The sequence below is a fragment of the Peromyscus maniculatus genome, chromosome 4, assembly GCF_049852395.1.
Source record: "Peromyscus maniculatus bairdii isolate BWxNUB_F1_BW_parent chromosome 4, HU_Pman_BW_mat_3.1, whole genome shotgun sequence".
Taxonomy (NCBI): Eukaryota; Metazoa; Chordata; class Mammalia; order Rodentia; family Cricetidae; genus Peromyscus; species Peromyscus maniculatus.
The window spans coordinates 41,423,438-41,433,900 of NC_134855.1; the positions used below are offsets into that span (position 1 = coordinate 41,423,438).

General features: G+C 34.6%; 1 long non-coding RNA gene across 1 annotated transcript; it reads right to left on the reverse strand.

Annotated features, from left to right (window-relative positions):
- Positions 1 to 2,140: 2,140 nt before the first annotated feature.
- Positions 2,141 to 7,660, reverse strand: LOC121829048 (uncharacterized). The gene is made up of 3 exons (XR_006071826.2): positions 7,566 to 7,660; positions 5,154 to 5,202; positions 2,141 to 2,886 (listed from the first exon to the last, which is right to left on the reverse strand). It is a non-coding gene; the product is annotated as an uncharacterized LOC121829048 (long non-coding RNA).
- Positions 7,661 to 10,463: the final 2,803 nt, after the last annotated feature.

Sequence of the window (10,463 nt, forward strand, 5' to 3'; positions counted from 1 at the left end):
TATGGATGGTAGATTTTGTGTGTATTAAGTTCATAAATAATAAAAATAAAAAGGTGACAATCTATCATGAATATGCAAGGCACAGTACAATATGTCAAGGCATATATTTATGTATGATGTTTCAAGCAAATCAGTAAAATCAATGAGAAAAAGGAATGCTTCAGAAATAAAATGTTTATTGCAAAGTAATAACTCTACTGTGCATTGTCTTTATGTTTTAATTGTTCCCAGTTTCTCCATGATATTTTCTCAGCTTGGCTTGCTATGAGATTGTTATAACCAGGTATAAAAATTTGATTTTTCCCTAGTTTATGTTACTAATGTCATATGAGGACACAATTCTTATATATTAGAGATGTGGCTTGAGGGTTCCTACCATTTCTATTATATTATGTTATTTTAAATAATAAATACATCTCCAAATTTAAATATCATCCTAAAGAGAGAAGCAACAATAGAGATTATAATGATATGCAAATACTGTTAAGTCTTCCTGGAAGAATCAAATATGTGTTTTGTTTTATTTTATGTAATTTTATTTTCTTGTCCTTAAGGAAAGTATATATAGATGATAATCCACACTCTATTTGTGGATTTGTGGTACACTATTTGAAGGGAACAGTTTTCAATTTTAGTCTCTAAAATATTTCCCCTTCTGCTTCAGAAAAATGAATGACAGTTTGTCTTTCAAATATTTTCAATTTTTTTTCTAAAATCACATATTTCTAATTAATATAAAAATGTAACATAATGAGATAGACAACAAAAAATGGATGTTATTAGTAGGCAAATCACTTTGGCTCCCTTACGAATAAATATCTTATACATGTTTAACTAGTAAAATCACTGCTATTGAATGAGTTAATTATGATGGCATTGATTTTTCACTTCTTTTCAGTATTATAATTTATTTTAGACAGTTAATATCACTTGCATGCAAAATATGCACATTCTTACATACACAAACACACAAATATCAAATGATAGTTTAGCAATCTATGAAATGAGGAAAATAGAACAAAACTGTTCTCCCACAAAAAATTTGAAGACGACTTCACAACAAAGTTTTTCTAATAAGGCAAAGATTCAGATCAAAAGTTTCTATAACAAGGAGAAATAGGAACATATTAATGATGTGAACAAACTGAAATAAAATGACCCCATTCTTGAAAGACAAAATATGGAACTTTGGAAGTATGTGTTAGAGTCCCATTTAATGTTGTTCAGTTTCAGAAATAACTGTTGCCTTGAGAAATGATAAGCCTTGGCCACATTTTACTGAGATTATCTGTTTTACTAATGAATCTGAATATTCTAATTCTTAATGCTCATATTCTGAAAGTAATGTAGCAACTTTTAGTTACAATTCTGGATTGAGACAAACATAGGAAAAATTAATGACATAAACATACATTTGAACATGGGACTCTGTGGGCTATAATCAACATTAAGCTAAAGCTAGATTGGAAATAGTAAACAGAAAATGCCCCAAATTATAAATGATATATAATTAAATTGTGCTTCACCCCATAGAACATATAATAGACAGGTTCTCTGTAAATCAACTTCTTGTTGGTTCTCACATACCACCAGATAGAAAGTTGTAAAGTCAGCCCACTTTTCTAATCTTGTAACTCCTGCATTTGAATAAAAATATGAATTCCTTGGAAGAAACATCTGATAGCATCAGTTTGGAGAAAGTGTTCTTTCTGGCTTCACTTAAAGAGAATATGAATAATTAACATGTATATATGACTGACAATATGGAGTACAAATGTGAAGCATATGTCTTTGAATTACATCAGAAAGAATGATGTTGAGACCTCCTGATGCTGTGAATGGGCTACCAGGAGTACAGAGACATATGTGCTTTCAGGTGTCTCTGGTACAAGCATATGACTGATATGATTGTATGAAAGTGCGCTACGTAATACTTGAGGTCATAGCAGTAGGCAGAGTTTTGTTATCTATCATGGGTTTATCTGAGAATTACAATCCTTTTCCAAGACTGAGTTGTTTAGTAGTGGACAAGATATTTCTCAGATACCTTAAAGTATACAACTTATGTGTAGTGAGTTCATAGGCACGCTATCACAGTCCAGATGATAGTTTTGGTCACTCTTTAGTATTGTGCCCATGATAAAGTTATTTAATCTGTTTTCTGAGGTCTCCTCACTAGGCTTTTGCCTGATTAGTGTCTGTGGATTGAGAGGAAGAGGGAGAAAAGCGATCACTGATTTCATTTAATCTTACATCATATACTTAGGTTTAGTAGCAATAGAAATATGAGTGAACTCAATCATTTGATATGATTCTTTCAGTAATTGCTCTAAAATTATTAATAATCTTAATTTTCTATCTCTAATATTTCTTTATCCTTTTATTTCCACATAGTTTCAATCCTGACTGAGTTTTCTTCAGCCAGAAATCATTTTAGTTCCTTTCCAAGTGAATAATGGCTTCCTTTCTTCTGTCCCTTAGCTTTCACAATAGAGTCTGTAATGCTAGGGCCATCCCAGCCTCCATGGTTAGGAGGACAGCACTGGCGTGTTCCTTCATCATCCCACAAGGGTTATCAACCTACTCTTTCTCTACTTCAGGTACAAGTGTTTCCTCTGAACCAATTATCCTCTTATCTTTGTGCTCTGAAAACCTGGTTTTTCACTCCCAGCTATTTTCTCTCTTAGGGTAAGTTTTTATGACTGGGCCATTTTGCTTATTTCTTCACCCTCTTAAATACTAGATTCCACTACCCTTAGAGTTCTCAACTTCACATCCAGTTTGACATTTAATTTTTTTTTTTTCAATTCTGAGGGAATGTCGTTTACCTGCTATTTGTGAAGTACCAGCAGGTCATCAGTTCAAAACCACAGACATATATGTCACCTAAAGCAAGAACAACAGTTGTATTTTTCAGATGCAATGACAATTGTCTTGTCACTGAGATATCCAACTATAGTGTTTTACCTCTATTTATCCACATGTACCTATAATGTATATATATATATATATACACATATATATATATAAATTCTGGAAATAATGCAACAATGAAAATATATTGTTATTGACTAGAAAATATTTTTCTTAATCTAAATGGATCATTTTGTAATTTATTGGCAACATTCTTAATATTCTTTCTTCTTTCTAGCAACACTAAAGGCAATTGATAGTTATATATACAGAAACTCATTATTAAACTTACTTCTAATTACTGCACTTATTTTGTCTAAAGAACATAAATATTAGAGGAGACTCACTGTTATTAAAAATTCATTTTTAAGGTGAAAGGTTGGCATGAACATAATATCTAGAGAATAGAAAGGTGTGCATAATGGGCTTTTAACAGAACTGAAATGGTTGTTCTTCTACCATATGAATACCTAGTGAGAAGAAGCCATGGCAGTTCTGATGGGCTTGGGAAGGGGGCTTGACAGATATATGCATATTGGGAGAAACTGCACTTGCCTGAATTTACTTCAAATCCCCTGGTACTAGGAGTAGAATTCAAGAAAGATTAAAATACTTAATGATATTCTAGTGCATCTACTTATCTACCCAATGAAGCATACCATAAAACAAAAATAGCATACACGGCAAATATAGCAAGGATAGGTCTTTTTCTAGGCCAGCAGACATGTCTTTCACTTAACCTACATCCTTCGTTGAGCTGCTATGGTGTATTCAGTGATGGAAATGCTATAATTTCCTTCCCAGTACAGTGAGGTTCAGTTTAAACAGGATTTAAGTGAGAGGGAGGCAAAGTCACGCCCACTCTGCAGGTAGGACAGCTTCAGACTTCATCTATTGTAAAAGGGGTTATACTGTCTCCCTCATAAGTGATTGGATACCAAGTGACTATGGCAACAGGAACTCAAAATCGTTGAGAGCAAAGCCAAATTTTTTGCTACTGTAATGTTTTATCTCTCAGAATATATCACTTTGCAGTGATAAGTGATAACACATTTGTTTATTTTGTCTTTCTCTGTCCTGTCCTCTGTCTCAGTCCTCCAATGTTTTCTTCACAATTAGAAACTGTTAACACCCTCGCTATGCTGTATCCATGATCTACATGATCTCTAACATTATTCAACACACTCGTCGAAAAGAAGAAACCTTGCAGTTTGTAACAGACCCTTTGATTTGTCATATGTGTAAGTTTATATAGTTATAGGTGATCCTAGAAATGTTTTTCCATAAAGGAAAATTTGAGCATCTAACTGTCTAACATTAAGTACTGGTAAATAGAATTTTTTAATAATAATAATAGTAATAATAATAATAATAACATGGGCTCTGCCTTCAAATTAATTCATAACTTAGTAGGAAAGTTAGCAAGTGAACAAACTATTATAACATGATATAATACTTACTTGTAAAGAAGGGTGGTGCATAACTCATCAAAAGTGATAAGATAATAGTGAATACAGTATAAAAAGAAAACCCTTACTGCTCAGACTTCCTTCACTGCTTCTTAATTTAGTTCATTTGTTTACTGGAGACAATTATTATGTGCAGTACAGGTTGGACTTGAATGTGCAGATGTTCCCTTGCCTTAGTCTCTCTCCCGAGTACTAACATAACCTCTCTCTGCTCCAATTGCAAGTTTCTTGGAGAAGTTATCAGAAATGTGTTTATGAAGATAAACAAGAAATATCTTAGTTGTGTGTGTGTGTGTGTGTGTGTGTGTGTGTGTGTGTGTGTGTGTGAAGATAGTCAAGGCAGCAAATCTAGAGATAACACAGTTTATTTGGGAGAACTGGTAAACATTGGACATTGAGTGCTTCTTGCTGAGTCAAGTGTGACTCAAAGTGAGTCAGAGGAGACAGGTTGATGTAAGATAATACAAACACTTAGGTGCTATAATTAGATACATAACATTAATAAGGTGGGCGATAGAGGACTGTGGGTAAAGCAAACTGAATTGTCTCTCCATTCTCCAAATTAATATGATAGAATCCTCACTGCTAAGGAGACTGGTTAAGAGAAATCTTTTAGAAGATAAGTAGTAAAAAACTAAATGAACTTGTGAGTGAAGTCCTAATAGAACAAGGCAGTGGCTTCATAAGAATACATACATACCTGAATGGAGAAAAGACAACGTAAGCATTCAGTGTGAAAGTCAATCAATCCATCAAGAAGAAATCACTTACCAGAGTATAACAGACTGGCCCAAGGATCTTCAATGTCAAGGTTAAATAACTGTGAGAGAAATCATTTTTATTGTTTAAGCCACCTAGCTTGGGTATTTTGTTATAGCATCACAAACACAATGAAACAAATAGAGAGTGGCATGAGCAGTCTTATACCTCATGAAGAGACTGCTGTTAGGTAGAGCAGACAGCAAATTGTGTATAGAGTAAAATGGACAGTAGGAAGATCACTGTAAGACTGTACTCAATATCCAAATAACAGGTGATAAGAGACACAACCAAGGCATGGGATCAGGCACACACATTGCATTTGATAGAACATGATGCATATTTTACATAACCATTGAAAAGTACAATGATAAAACTCTGCCTTACACGATGGTTTATTACAAGAAAAGTTTTCCAGTAAATATTCATTTTGTTTATAATCTAAATCTTCTTAATCAGGTATTTATGTGAATCCTGCAGCGTCCTAAAAAGTGCTAAAGCAAAATTGAAACAAATATCTAGAAGCAAAACTTTGATATATAAAAACTTCAAACAATATACAAAGTGATACAAGGGACTCAATAAGCATACCCATTTTAAAATACACAATTTTTTATTTTACATGGTTAAAACCTAAAAATAAAATAGATACAAGCACAAAAAAATTGAAGTTTTGCACCATTATAAACTGAAAGAGATACTATTGTATACATTTCTTAATCAATATGTAGGCATAATAGAACCACAGAATATTATAACTGAAATAATTTTTTGATATTCTTTTCATAGATGAGGGAATGGCACACATCTGTTAGATTTTTTTTTTCCTGAATGACTAACATATTGAAAGGAGGGCTTGCCTCCTGTGGCTTGTGGCATTTTCCTAGGAAGAACAGGGTAATACAGTGTAGAGTGAAGAATCATTCGAAGTTGACTCAGAATGTTTTACAGGAAATAAGAAGGGCATGTTTAAATTACTTATAAGAGAAAGTGTCCTAAAAGCAAGAGCAATTTAGCAATGGAATAGCTACCCAAAGAGGTCATTGAGGAAGCATCAATAAGACATTCCGAAGGAGATTAAACATAATTCTAAAGGGAGTAATATAAGTGTCTGGCAATAACATGCACTGGGTACAGAGGTCTGAATACAATGACCTGTCATTTTCCCCACAGCCCTTGTGTCTATGATTCACGTAAAATAATCATGAGAGCAAATAGAGATAAGGTGAGCATCAAAGAGGAGACACGGGGAAGCAAAATAAAACAGGACTACGGAAGTGGCATGGTAGCGTGGAAGAAAACAATTCCTTTTTGGACGAAGAACCTATTAAGTAAGGTCTGGTGGCATTGTGCTGCTCTCTCTACAGGAACTATGGAAAGTTTCTCCATCAAAAGCCCATAGATTTTAAAGAAAATGTCTTTATGTATGACAGAAGCTCGGTATAATTTTAAATCACCAAAGGCATACCAGGGACACGGGAAAGAAAGTGTAAGAAAGGAACTTTCACATAGTGTATATCTAGTCACACCTAGAACCCAGTGCCTTCAGCTAATTATGATTGTGTTGGCAATAATAGTAATGTTGTAATTAAGAATCACAAATGTAAATGATGAGTATGTAATTGTAAATAACAAAATGTCCTAGCCTGGGTAGTAAAAATAATAGCTTACAGAATCAGACTTCTTACCATGTTGGTACCTGAGAACCTCAAGATCAAGCTGCTAGTACTTACAGGACAGAAAAAGTAGAAGTAACCTCTAAATGTCTTTCACGGGGACTTCACCCCCTCTAATAGCACTCCCTATAACCTAAGTGTATCCTAAAGACCCTCCAGTCCCATCCCTCTACCCTGACATGTACACATATTAACACAAAATATTTGTCTCTTTTGCTATTTTGATAGAAACATCCTGGAAATTTTTTTGTGAATATTTGGCTAGATATACAGCTGGATTGCTGTATCCTTTCATTAGAATAACTCATATACATATGAAACCAAACTATAGAGTCATTGATGATTTTCATATATTATGATAAAATGTATGTGAATCTAGCCAACCAGGTGTCCACATTCTACTTCTTTTTTTCCTCTACTTGGGAAATAGCAACAGTATGAAAATCTCATTTGAGATTTATGAGATTTATGAGCAACAGTATGGAAATCTCATTTGAGTTGATATGTAATAGAAAGTGAAAATATCCAACTGTACTTAAAACATAATGAAGGGAAATTCTGACTCAAAAATATTAACAAATGTTAACATAGTACAGAAAAAATATGCAGACCAAGACTGGTGAAAATATAGGTCGAATCTTTAAGCAAAGACATTAATAGAATTTCAAGCAGATAGAGAATTGAGAAAATAGAAAATAGAGTAAGTGGACACTTGTTCAGTTTCTTCTCTCCAGGAGTACCCACTTACTCGGATAGCTAAAGATTATCTCCTAATACAGCTGCTTTATGAAGAGTTGGGTTTCTTGAGGCTGGGAGCTGTTAGGTTGGTAAGTCCTTAATGTGCAAGCTCCAGGACATGAGAGTGATGCTCAGAATCCACATAGGAAAGTATGGATTCATGACTCACAATTGCAATCACAGTACAGGTCAGGAACTGACTGGAGGGTCCCTGGGTCTGCCTGGACAGATAGGCTACCCTGATTAGTGATTTCCAGGCCTGTCAGAAACCCTGTCTCAAAACATCAGTGGACTGCTCCTGAGAATGACACCAGAGGTTATCCTCTGGCTTCTACACACTTCAGGCACACATGCCTGAATGAGCGCCACCATCCTCCCATCCCATTCCCTCCCTCATAATTTTTTTATTACATTATGTATTGCCCATGAAAGAAAATATCTAGAAGATTGTTACTAATTCTTTTGAAGAGAGAATAAAAAAGAATCAGGGTATATTAATTTCAAATATTTTTAAAATATAAGATTCTTATGAAATTCATAGTTTTTCATATTTTATTCAACAACATTTTGGGAATCTCTTGTATATTCTTGTCACTGATAAAAGATAAATAAGAAAAAGGATCCAATAATTATACCATGTATTTACCAATTTATCACTTTTATTCCATTCTATAGAGCATTTCCCATTATGGTGGCTATAGATTTTGTTCTTGGCTCTGGGTAAGACTAAGCTTATAAGTACTATATTTTCCCATTTTAATTAAAAGGAACAGTTGTAGTAGTTGTGTGGGCTAAGGCGTCAAAGAGGAAAGAATAGAATATATTCACAGAAATTATTCTTACAACATGATACTTTAAGACTAATTTTTACCTACTTTGTTAAATTCTGTGTAGATGATAAGACTACAAATCAGACACAAATAAACATAATAATACAGTCACTTTGTATGTAGAGCTTTAAGAACACATGATGCTTTGATCACAGAGAATTTACATATTTTCCAGATGTTTTCATTTTTAACTTAAAAATTAACATTAACATTTAGTTATGTGTCAAGAGACAATTTTAAGATGATAGAGATAAGCCTTTTGAAGTAAGTCAAACAATGAATGATACGTTTAACAACACCTCAGTTTATTCCTTAAGATGCGTGTATATGCACATGGCTCAGCATAGGATGGATGAGTGCACTATCATGATCACTGGTCATGTGCTGTCTCCTCTGGAAACATCTGAAAACCACAGATAACAGTCATTTGAACTTGTGATTTTACTTTCCCTTCACCAAATATCAATCCATAGAAATAAGCTGACAAAACTAAAGGAGAAACACAAGATTGTACACTAGCAAGGCAGATGAAGTAGATTATCAACTAATGGATGCTAAAATGAATTATTATCACTGTCGTTGTTCTCCGGCTGTTCTAGAACTAACTATGTAGACCATGCTGGTCTCAAACTCATAGAGTTCTGCCTGCCTCTGACTCCCAAGTGCCAGGATTAAAGGTGTTTACTGTTATGCCCATTGCTGGGGTGAATTTCAAGGCATGTGATATGGACTAAATTTTGTGTCCCAAACGCTTAGGCTGAAACCTTAACCATCTTCAAAATGGAATTCTGCTTGGAAACAGATCTCTAAAAAATAATGAAGTTAGAAAGTAATTGGGGAAGCTTCCAATCAAACATAACTAATGTCCCCACAGGAAGAAATTAAAATTCAGATAAACATAAAGGATAATTAAACAATCTACACTACAACAAAATGACTTCAGGAGAGGCCAACCCAACTGATGAATTTCTATGGGATGCCTATCCTCACAAATATAAAGATGTAAATCTCTGTTGTTGGTCACATGTACTTTGTAAAGGAATTTCTATGTAACCATAACTTAAGCTTTATTGTGCACCTGGAATTGGAATGATTGTTGCCTGGAAACCTTTTCCCAAATAATAATATTTCCCCAATATAATCAAGCATAAAGATTTCAAATTAAAGTAAATTTTCATAGTGTTTTTGATCTATTGTAAATTTCAGCTTTGACCCAATAAATATACCACTAATACCCAAGAGTAGATAATGGAAGAAACTTTAGGCATATTCCCAGAATGCAACATATTGCAAGATTCTTAGAATTATTATTTGTCTTAAGTGGAGCTGAGGACACAAAGGACTTTTTGCTCAAAGATCACAAGGAAACCAGCAATTTTAAAAACACAGTGGCCTCTCCTCAATGGAGGAAATAAAATGCCTGTTTTTCTGCCCAGAAAGCTAGGAGTAGACATGGTTAACAACCTGGTGATGTTTTTGCTATCTGTGGCACAGACCTCAATTACCATTTTGCTATCTGTGGGGGATGATCTCATCCATCTTGTGCTTAGAGGTAGAGCTCACCTAAAATGTTTAGCTCAGACTCTCAATTCCCTAGCCCATTATCTTTAGACCAATTAATACAACCCATACTTGGTGGCGGATATCTCTAAACATTACAGTCTGGATGGGAAAGTATCCTGGTGGGACGCAGCCAAGGAATATCAGTCACACCGCACAACAAATCCCACACAAGGGATTTATTGGGAGGGGGAAAAATATACCAGGAGGTCGGCTGCCTTTGCTCAGGCAACAAATGACAGCGAACTGAGCAGAAGGCTGAGTTTACATAGAGTTTTTTGGGGTCCCAGGGTAGAACTTTTCAGGGTGAAGCTTTTCAGGGTCGGGGTTGGTGGGATTTCAAGTTCAGAGCTTGGGCTTTTTACTCTGTAGGGCAAGAGCTGGGTCCAGCGTTAAGGCAAGGGGTTTACAATGTCACATGTATTGTATGGTTGTTGAACACTATGCTATCTCAAGTCAGAGACAATATCAGATTCCAGGCCTTTTAGCTATAGAGTCTACCATCATGGTCACATGTA